General features: G+C 33.0%; 1 pseudogene; it reads left to right on the top strand.

Annotated features, from left to right (window-relative positions):
- Window positions 1-1,269: 1,269 nt before the first annotated feature.
- Window positions 1,270-4,834, top strand: LOC120068095 (annotated as a pseudogene).
- The last annotated feature ends 5,240 nt before the right edge of the window (window positions 4,835-10,074 follow it).

Genomic DNA, 10,074 nt, shown 5'->3' with positions numbered 1-10,074 from the left:
TCATGTCCTACTTTCTTGGCGTGGAGATTAAACAAGGGCAAGATAAAGTTTTCATATGCCAAAAAATGTATGCAAAGGAAATACTAGAGTTTTAGATGAATGGGTGCAAGGCAACAAGAACTCCAATAAATCAGAAAGAGAAGTTGTGCAAAGAAAATAGTGCTGACAAAGTTGATGAAGAGTTAAATTAGTTGCTTTATGTATCTCACAACACCAAGGCTGGATATTTTGAATGTTGTAAGTATTTTGTCTCGATTCATGCATTGTGTAGGTGAATTACATCTTAAGGTTGCCAAAAGAGTGATACGATATGTAAAAGGCACAAGTGATTTCAATATTGAGTTTACAAGAAGCAAGGAGTTCGAGCTGGTTGGTTTTTCTGACAGTGATTTGGGATGATCCATTGATGATATGAGGAGCATTCAGGCTACTATTTCACTCTTGACTTTAGTGTTTTCTCACGGAGCTCGAACAAGCGAAAAACCGCACACTAATCCACTGCCGAAGCAAAGTTTATTGCTGCAACAGCTACTATCAATCAAGCTTTATGGCTAATTCTTTTTTATTTGATCTTGACTTGGAGTAGAAGAAAAGCATAGAGATTCTTGTTGACAACCAAGCTGCTTTACTATTTCTCATAATCTTGTATTTAATCTTCCCATCAAATTATTCTTCTCAAGGGAAGTACAAAAAAATGGAGATGTGATTATGGTCTACTGCAAAACAAAAAATCAAGTTGTAAACATTTTAATAAAACCATTACCTGCTTGCAAGTTCGAGTTTCTGAGGTCAAGACTTGGTGTTTGCTCATGCTAAAGCAAAGACGAGTGTTAAGAAACTGCTTTAGGACTGAAACAAGCCCATGCTTGTTCTTTTTTCTTAAGATGATTATGTCAAAGTTCGTTCCTACTTTTTCTAGGAATTAGTTAGTTTGTTCCTATTTTAAGAATTAGTTGTTATTCATGCTCTTTAATTGAGGAGCAAGTTTAGGAGCACTTTGTTAGTTGATTGTTATTTTTAAAATATTATTATATTTTGATCATTTAGTGAATGTGATTTCCATCTTTCTACCTCAATAGCTTTAGTAAATAATAGGTTACTTCAGCCTTGCAATTGCAGAGTATTGTTATTTTTTCACATGGAGAAACAACATTTCACTCTCTGCTCAAAGCACTGTACTAAAATGTTGCATTAATATTTAAGCAAGTTTAATAGAGTTCTTTTATGATGATCAGGAAGCATACTCCCATTGAACATCGCCATCAAATCAATCATTTTGGTCGTACTCCCCTTTTCGAATCATTTCAGTGCTTATGATTTGGTTATAGTAATTGTGTCATGCTTATTTGAAAAACCATCGTTTTCTTCATCACTAAATTAAATCCTAGTACGCTTATGATTTAACAACTATAGTTGCCAAAATAGTAGGTTCAAGTTTCGGCAATTTATCTTGCAAAGATACACACCATATGTTCGTTGAAATGCCTCAGTTAGCTATCTTGATTCTCGTTCTCCATTCCTGTTTTGACACTTCTTTCAACAATGACATGTTTGTGGAGCCATTAAGACCTGATTTTTTTTCCATTGGCGGAATTTTACTTCATGAGGAACTTTTCAATTTTGCGAAGGGTAAATGTTTGCAAAGTCAATTCATCCTTTGTTTATGACATTGGTAAATATCCGATCTACTATGCTGCTCCTTAGTTAATGTTTGATCTATTTCTTTATGATGTTTCGACTTTGATAAAATGCGATGATGTAATGAACCTTTTGGAACCCTTTTCTTTTGTTTGTAATCGGTCTTTACTTTCTTGTTGAATAATCAGTTTAAATTTTCGAAAATCTACCATTTCATTTGTAATTTTTCTTCTAACATCTGGAAAATTATGACTTATATGTGGCTGCTGGTGGACCTTTATTACTTATGGCAGGAAAGTGTGTTCATAGAGTTCACAGTTCTGGAAATTATTCAGCTCTTGCCTGTGCTGATGATGAAATTTACAAGGGGATGGAAAAAAAAGGAAATTGGGCACGAACCTGGGCTCGCTTGTTGAAGAATCTCTTGATTTTGATCTGAGAAAATCAAGGACTCAAATGGAACTCAAGAGATCCCTTTAAATTCAGATTAAGAAGAGGGTCAAGGCGCAATATGTGAATGACTGAATGGTATGTTGTCGGACTTAATGGGGAAACTGATTGCCTGCACCACAACTCTTCAGAATGCTTACGACTGCATTAAAATTTACTCAAATGTTGATATAATGTCAAATGGTCGGTTGATCTTATTTGAATCTATGGCTGAAGAGCTTTCTAATGGTAATTTTGATGTCAATTCCAGTACTTTCTCCATATCAAGTTCAAGAAAAGTACTCATTTTACCAAAGCTAAAGTTGAAGGTTCTTCAGGAAGCTAAGATAGTTGTGGAGTGTGTTTTTAGTCCACATTTTTCCAAGATATCTCAAGGCTATCGTAGTGGAAGAGAACACTCAATAAACACATAACAGTAATGGAGGACAAGATAGAATATCCCAGATTAGTTGCTGTTATCAAAAGTATACACGTGGCTGGGGCATTGTTTGGAGGTGTTAGGACAACAAACCTCCAGATATCTCCACAATGATATGATATTGTTCAAAGTTTGGGTATAAGCTCTCATGATTTGCTTTTGATTTCACCCAAAAGACCTCATACCATTGGAGATTGTTGTCATCCCTTATAAACCCATGCTCATCTCCTTATGTAGCCAATATGGAACTTTGATTGCATTTCTAACCAGGGGTTTCCCAAAAGGTCGCTGTCTTCCACAAGGGGGAGTTCTGTCTCCTATATTACAAAACATGTATCTAAACCTCTTTAACTAAGAATTTTTTAGATTATCAATGAAATATGAGGCTATTAATGAATATAGTAGTGCTGGTCTAATGGTTCTGAATATCCAGGTGAGGAGAAAGATAAATAAGAGGCAGTATCATGTTCTAAAGATGTTGGTCTTAGTTTTAGGTTTAAGATTCTAGATTTCATGCAGAAGTCTTTGCATTTTGACGTTAATCATCAAAAGGAAATGGCATCATGTGGGGAGACTCACGAAATTGGCTTTCTTGGTTGTTTGGTTAGAAGAAATGTGTAGGAAAGTCCTGTGAAATCTGTCCACAAGTTGAAGGAAAAAGTTGAGCTATTTGCTTTACAAAAGCAGGAGACTTGGAATGGTTGGATAGTCTGGTTGGGAAAGAAATGGCTAGCTCATGGTATGAAGAAGGTTAAAGAGTCGGAGATCAATCATTTAGCTCAAAATAGCTCTTCTTTGAATCAAATTTTTAGTTTTCGTAAAGCTGAAATGGAAACCAATCACTGGTACAAGGTTCTATTGAAAATTTGGATGCAAAGATATAAACGCAAGGGCTGCAGAGAGTGAAGAAAAAATGTTAGCATGCAGTGGAACCTTCTCTTGACTCCTTCCTCCTCTGGAACTTCAAGATTCCTTTTATGAATTCCAAAGGTGTGTGGAATAATATATTTCTTCTTAGACAGCTTCTACTGTTGCTGTTTTACCAAATAATGATCCTTCCGTTAAACCTACTTTCATAACTCAGATTATAGCTCCAGTCATTCCATCAGAAAACGACTACTGGGATGTAGGTCAGTCACAAATAAAGGGTATCCATGCTCATCTCTTTTCCTCATCTTAGAAGATAACACCCAAATTATTGACTGGTTTTTAGGAGTATATCGTCGTTGGTTTACATGGGACAACAACAATTGTTCTAACTTCAGCAATTTGATCTTAGTTTGCGATCAAGTTTGGAAATCATGTATCCAAATGCTAGCAGCAAAGCATTGTATACACGAAAGTAAAATAGAAAAGAAGTTCGACTCAGAATTGAGTAAATTTTACTCCTCCCCATGAATAGAGCAAGAAGAAGAGAAAAAATTTCAGCAGATACCCATGGTTTAGACCATGATGAGGCACTAAAGTATGGAATTTCATATAGTGGTTTGTGTTTGCTATATTGCTAGCTAGAATGGTTAGCCAATCTCGTCCTTGCAATTGTTTTGTCATTCGGTATTGGGTGTTTGGCTCCTGCACCAAGTGTTTATACTCTTGGAATATGTTAGAATACCTCTCCTAACTAGAATAAGATCTCGAAATATAAAAGATGGAACTACCAGATAAACCAAGTATAAAGGTACTTGGAACCTCCCCTCGAGTATACTAACTTAAGTCTTAGATCACTCAACAATGGTCTGTTTCCCTCTATTCCTCCTCCCTCTGTTTATAACTAAATATACTAACTAAACCCCCTTACAATATTGAATTCTTGAATTCGATCCATCCTATAGCTTGAACAGACAACGGTTCGGGTTATGCATGCAACATTGGAAGGATTTGTATTTGGGTCACATTTCCTTGCAATCTGTTGACTTTGGTGCATGGAAGTGAGTGGTTTTTGTTTTGTGTATGATCTCATTTGACTTGTGGATTATTGGGATAGATTTGCTGAGAGAAACACCATGACTGGGCCTTCATGGTGTTGATTTGTGTTAGCATTATGATTTTCTGGTCTCAATGGTGTTTGAAATCTTAATTGGATTGTTTGTTGCACTGATGGAATACTGTTAAAACCAATGTGAGGACCAGGTTAGAACAACATTCAATTGAATGGGTGCTGTTTATACCGATATCTTGTTGGAAACCTTCCCAATTGTTCGGAATATTAGTATGAAATTTTGAATCTTCGATCTCCCAGCGGTACATGCTAATTACTATTGAGCTATACTTGCTTTTGACTATTTTGTAGGTTGAAGAAATTATAACAAATTCTTTGAAAATGAAAACGAATGCAACTTGGCTCGACAAGGATTTTAACAAATTCTTTTTGTTGAAAATTGTGTTTGTGTTTTTTTTTCGACCATTGCAGTAAGAGTCAGATCAATAGATTAAAAATTGTATATATGTATTATATGTTTATATGTAAATTGATATACATGCAAATTTAAATTCATATATATGAATTAGATTTATTTTTGAAGGAGTCTATACAAATTTTATTGATCAACTTGAGCATAATTCAATATATTAAATCTGTCAGTAAAAGTTTCTTAATCTTTTTAATGAGTATCACGTCAAATACGTACAACTTATTATAAAATAGACCTAAAAATTAATTGGAAAAAGTATATATAAACAAAGCATTGTTTTCTTGTAGGATCTGTGAGTGGCTCATTGGCATAGACATATATCTTCGGAAAAAATCAAAGATTTGAATTCAAAAAAAATAAAAATAAAATAAATAAAAAGACATGAGACATTCTAATTAATACCCATTTCGAATGAAATAATGAGATTTAATTTTGTTGGGTTTGTTACATACTTAGAGCCCAAGGTTAAAAGCCCACTGGATCTATTATATGACGCTTACATGGAAACATGATTTTTTTTCCCTGAAGATATGAATACGTGGAATTTTGTAAATTATTACTATTATTATTATTTTTTTTATATACAACAACTAAATACCATTTCAGTTGAACTATACTTATTTTTGTTATAAATTTGAGGAACATAATGGCGCACAACGAGAAAACAGATATGGAAAATGTAATATAATAATAATATATAATAAATAAAATATAAATATATAAAATAAATAAATAATAAAAAATAAAAAAATAACAAAGAATGAATTTCTCCTCTTTCAAAACCCATAAAATGTCACTATTTATAAGCAATTTGACAAATAGGAGGTGAATTACATAAACACTTTATAGTGTGTAATCTTAAGACACATGAACAGTACAATGGGGATAATGGATAAGTGACACATGATAAAAAAAAAAAAAAATACATATTTCATATAATCTTATACTCTTAAAAAGTAGATTTACTCCCCTTCATGGAAACATCACTTGAGATCTTTGAGTCGCCGCATTCCAATGTTGTGCACCAATTTTTCAAAGGTTGCGATAGATAATGTATTTGTAAATAAGTCTGCCAAGTTATCTTTCGAACAAATTTATTGTACAGTGATGTTGACATTTTCTTCAAGATCATAAGTGTAGAAAACTTTTGGTGAAATATGTTTTGTTTTATCTCCTTTAATATATTCTTCTTTGATTTGGGATATATATGTTGTGTTGTCTTCGTATAATATCATTGGAAAATTTTTACTAGAAGACAAATCACATGTTCCACGAATGTGCTAAATCATTAATCTTAGCCATACACATTCTCGACTAGCCTCGTGAAATTGCAAGAATCTCAGCATGATTTGAGGAAATGGCTGTTATGGTTTGTTTCACCGATCACCATGATATAGCAGTTCCTTCACATGTGAACAGATAACCTGTTTGAGATCTAATTTTGTGTGGATCAGATAAATATCTAGAATCTACATAACCAACTAGATCAAAGTTTGATTTATTTGAATAAAATAAACTCATGTCGATCGTTCGTTAGAGATAACATAGTATATGCTTAATTCCGTTCCAATGTCTTTTTGTTGGAGAAGAACTATATTTTGCTAATAAATTTATTGAAAATGCAGTATCTTGTCTTGTATTATTAGTAATATACATAAGTGCACCAATTGCACTAAGATATATTATTTCTGGACCAAGAAGTTCTTCATTATCACCTCGAGGTCGAAATATATCGTTTTTCACATCTAGTGAATAAACTTTCATTTGAATATTTAATGGATGTGTTTTGTCCATATAAAATTGTAGGATCTAAAGACAACACTAGAGAGAGGGGGGTGAATAGGTTGACTACCAATTTTTAAGTTAACCCACACATTTGATTAAAGAAAATTTATGCAAGACAAAACTTAAATCATGCAAGCTATGATCACTTCAAATTTAAAGATAATTTAATCAAGGATAAATTTAAATAACACACTAAAAATTAAATCATGCAATTTGGAAAGATTAAAAAAATAACTAAGACAAGAAGCAAAAAACGAGAAATAAAAGAGAGAGAGGAAGAGAAAATACCGGAAATTATAGTGGCTCGGCAAATTGCCTACTCCACTCTCCAAGACTTCTTCTTGGGTATTTCACTAAGTGATCCTCTTGCAGGTGAGGACCAAACTAACACATGACCTTCTTTTCCTAGGCTAAGAGAAACCCAAGATCCTTTTTACTGGTCAAACCAATTTCTTTTTCTCACAACGCAAGGTGTACCCACACCTTCAACAATTCCCAAAAATTAAAAGAAAACCTCACAATATTACCTCTTGAAGGCTAAAATACACAAGTTGAGCACTCAGAAAAAAACTCACAAAAATAACTCTAGGCCAATTTAGGAGAAGGAGGACAAGAATTGAGAGTAGAGAGAATTGAGAGCTTAAGACTTGATAGCTTTTAGTATGTCAATGAAGAGTAAAATCAAGTCGAATTTATAGGCGAGGGGAATAAATTTTGGCCATTGGATATGATTGCAAATGAAGGGTGGAGATTGAATAAAAATAGAAAAGGAAAGGATTTGAAAAGGAATTTTGAAATATTGGAATTATTGAGATTTGGAAAATAAAAAAGATTTGAAAGATGAAAATTTAGGAAGGAAATCAAATTTGAAAAGGCTGAAATTTTGTGAGAATTTGGAGAAAATTGGATCAGAAAATTAAAGGAAAATAAGAATATAAAAATAGCCGGATGATATGAGCACCACGCACATAGGGGGGGAGATTGAGTGTCACGTGCCGCATTCTGTGAAGAAACTGCAGGCATGTGCGGCGCACGCGCGCGTGAAGTTGGGTGACCGCCACTTGTCATTATCTCATGCGTTTACGGTCGTCACGTCACTGCCACATCATTGCCACATTAGCAAAAAGTGACCAGTTGGAGCGTCACGTCACGTCAGCTGCCACGTCATCAATATGGACCATTTGTTTGCCACGTCAGCCGCCACATCGGATGCCACGTCAACAAGGTGCCACGTGTCACTGCCACGTTGGATTTCCTCTCCAATCTTCTTTTGCTTATAACTTCCTCGTTTGAACTTCGATTTGAACGATTCAAATTGCGTTGGAATCGTCTTTCCGATCTCTACAAGATAGTGACTCTGAAACACTGAAAATGTTAATACAAAAAACCTGAGTTTGTTATCATCAAAATACTTGGTTTGATTGAAGCCCTAAAGCTAACAAAAATATTTTCAAAATTTTTTCTATATAAGTTGGCTGATGAACAAATATCTCATCTATTAAATGCTCAATTTGTAAGTCAAGGCAAAACTTTATTTTTTTGAGATCTTTCATCTCAAATTCTTTCTTAAGATATTCTATTGCTTTTGAAAGGTCTTCAGGAATCTCAATTATATTTAAGTCATCAATATATACAGTGATAATATTATCACTGTGATTTCTTTATAAAAACATATGGACATATTGGATTGTTTTGATATCGTTCTTTCAACAAATATCCACGCAGGCAATTGTACGACATTCGTCTTGATTGTTTCAATCCATATAGCGATTTCTGTAACTTTATTGAATACAATTCCCGGGGAATTTAATTTAAATATTTTAGGTATCTTAAATCTTTATGGGATTCTCATATAAATATCATTATGAATAAATCCATATAAATATGATGTGACTACATCCATAAGATGCATATCCAAACTTTCATGAATAGTCAGACCAATTAAATATCTTAGTGTAATTGCGAAGAATATATTTCCTCATAATCAATACCAAGTCTTTGTGAAAAATCTTGTACACTTAGTCTTAATTTTAGTGGTGTTGACATTCAACATGCAGAAGTAATTAGGATCTTAAGCACTCTAATTCCATCAATTTAAGCAAGCAAGCATGTACAATAAGAGAAATAGGGTTTTGAAGTTATATTTTTGAAGAACTCCTCAAATCTTCAAATACAATTTGCATGTCACTCAATCTCAGTAAATTGAACTGAGTTTTGTTCAACTCCATCATGCAATCTGATTGCATGACATCTTGACAACAAATATGTCAAGCTATAGTAGGAATTTAGTGTCCAAAGTGGGAAAAACCCACTATCAAATTTATTTTCAAATTTTTATTGATTAAAATCAATTTTTTTATTTAATTTTCAATAAAATTCAATTTTAATTAAATTTTCTAAAAAATAAAATTAAAAACATATTTTGATTTAAATATTTTAATTTTCATAAAATTCAAAATTTAATTTTAAATAAAATTAACTCAAAACAATTAATTTTAATTAAAATTTTATTAAATAATTATAAAATAATTAATTAATAAATATTTAATATCAATATTAAATTATTAAATCTCTAAATTCCACAATCATGAATCCTTATTCATGTAATTAAACCAAATTTTAATTATTATTCCACTTCTTTAATTTCGTTTAATTCGATAATTAAATGTGTAATTATATCGTATATAATTATTGATTCACTTAATTCAAATTTGAATGTTTCAAATTCTCTCGTAACGCTATTTTAAGGTTTAATCCATTTGTGAGCTAGTAGAGGGACCTAATGAACCTATAGATCATGGGTTCTAACGATCCGAGATTACTTGGCTAAACTATTTAAATCGAATTAATCAACATTCATTAACTATCGGATCACTTTACTAAGCCTAGTAGTTGTACTCCCCTCACTGTAGATATATTTTTATCCACTTGATTAACCATAATTAGTAAGTCAATCCTTCACAAGTTGTTCGTAATAACAGTTGGGTCAAAACTTATTTTAGCCCCAAGATTACATCTTATTCCTTAAGTTTTGTTGATTTTCTAATGAACAATTGGTTTATGATCCAATCATCAAACCGAGTCCCTCTCGGGTCAATGAGACGGTAGGGCCCTTTGTTCAAGACCCGAAGTTAGTACTTAAGGGAAAAATCTCCCTAAAAGCGGGTAGGAGTGAATTTTATCTTGCACTCTATGTCTCTAACTATCTACCTGGTCCTACCCCTAAAATTAGGGGTTTATTGAGTCTGCGTTGTTGGGCAAACCCTCATCCATGCAAATCTAAGGATAATCCTGAATACACAGGAGTTCATAGTTAGTTTAGGATTAAGGCCAAGTTACCTAGTCATCACTTTGAAATAGTCAGTCTTAAAC

The sequence above is a fragment of the Benincasa hispida genome, chromosome 12 (genome assembly GCF_009727055.1).
Source record: "Benincasa hispida cultivar B227 chromosome 12, ASM972705v1, whole genome shotgun sequence".
NCBI lineage: Eukaryota > Viridiplantae > Streptophyta > Magnoliopsida > Cucurbitales > Cucurbitaceae > Benincasa > Benincasa hispida.
Note: the sequence above shows the minus strand (reverse complement) of the source record. Positions and strands in the feature narration are given on the sequence as shown.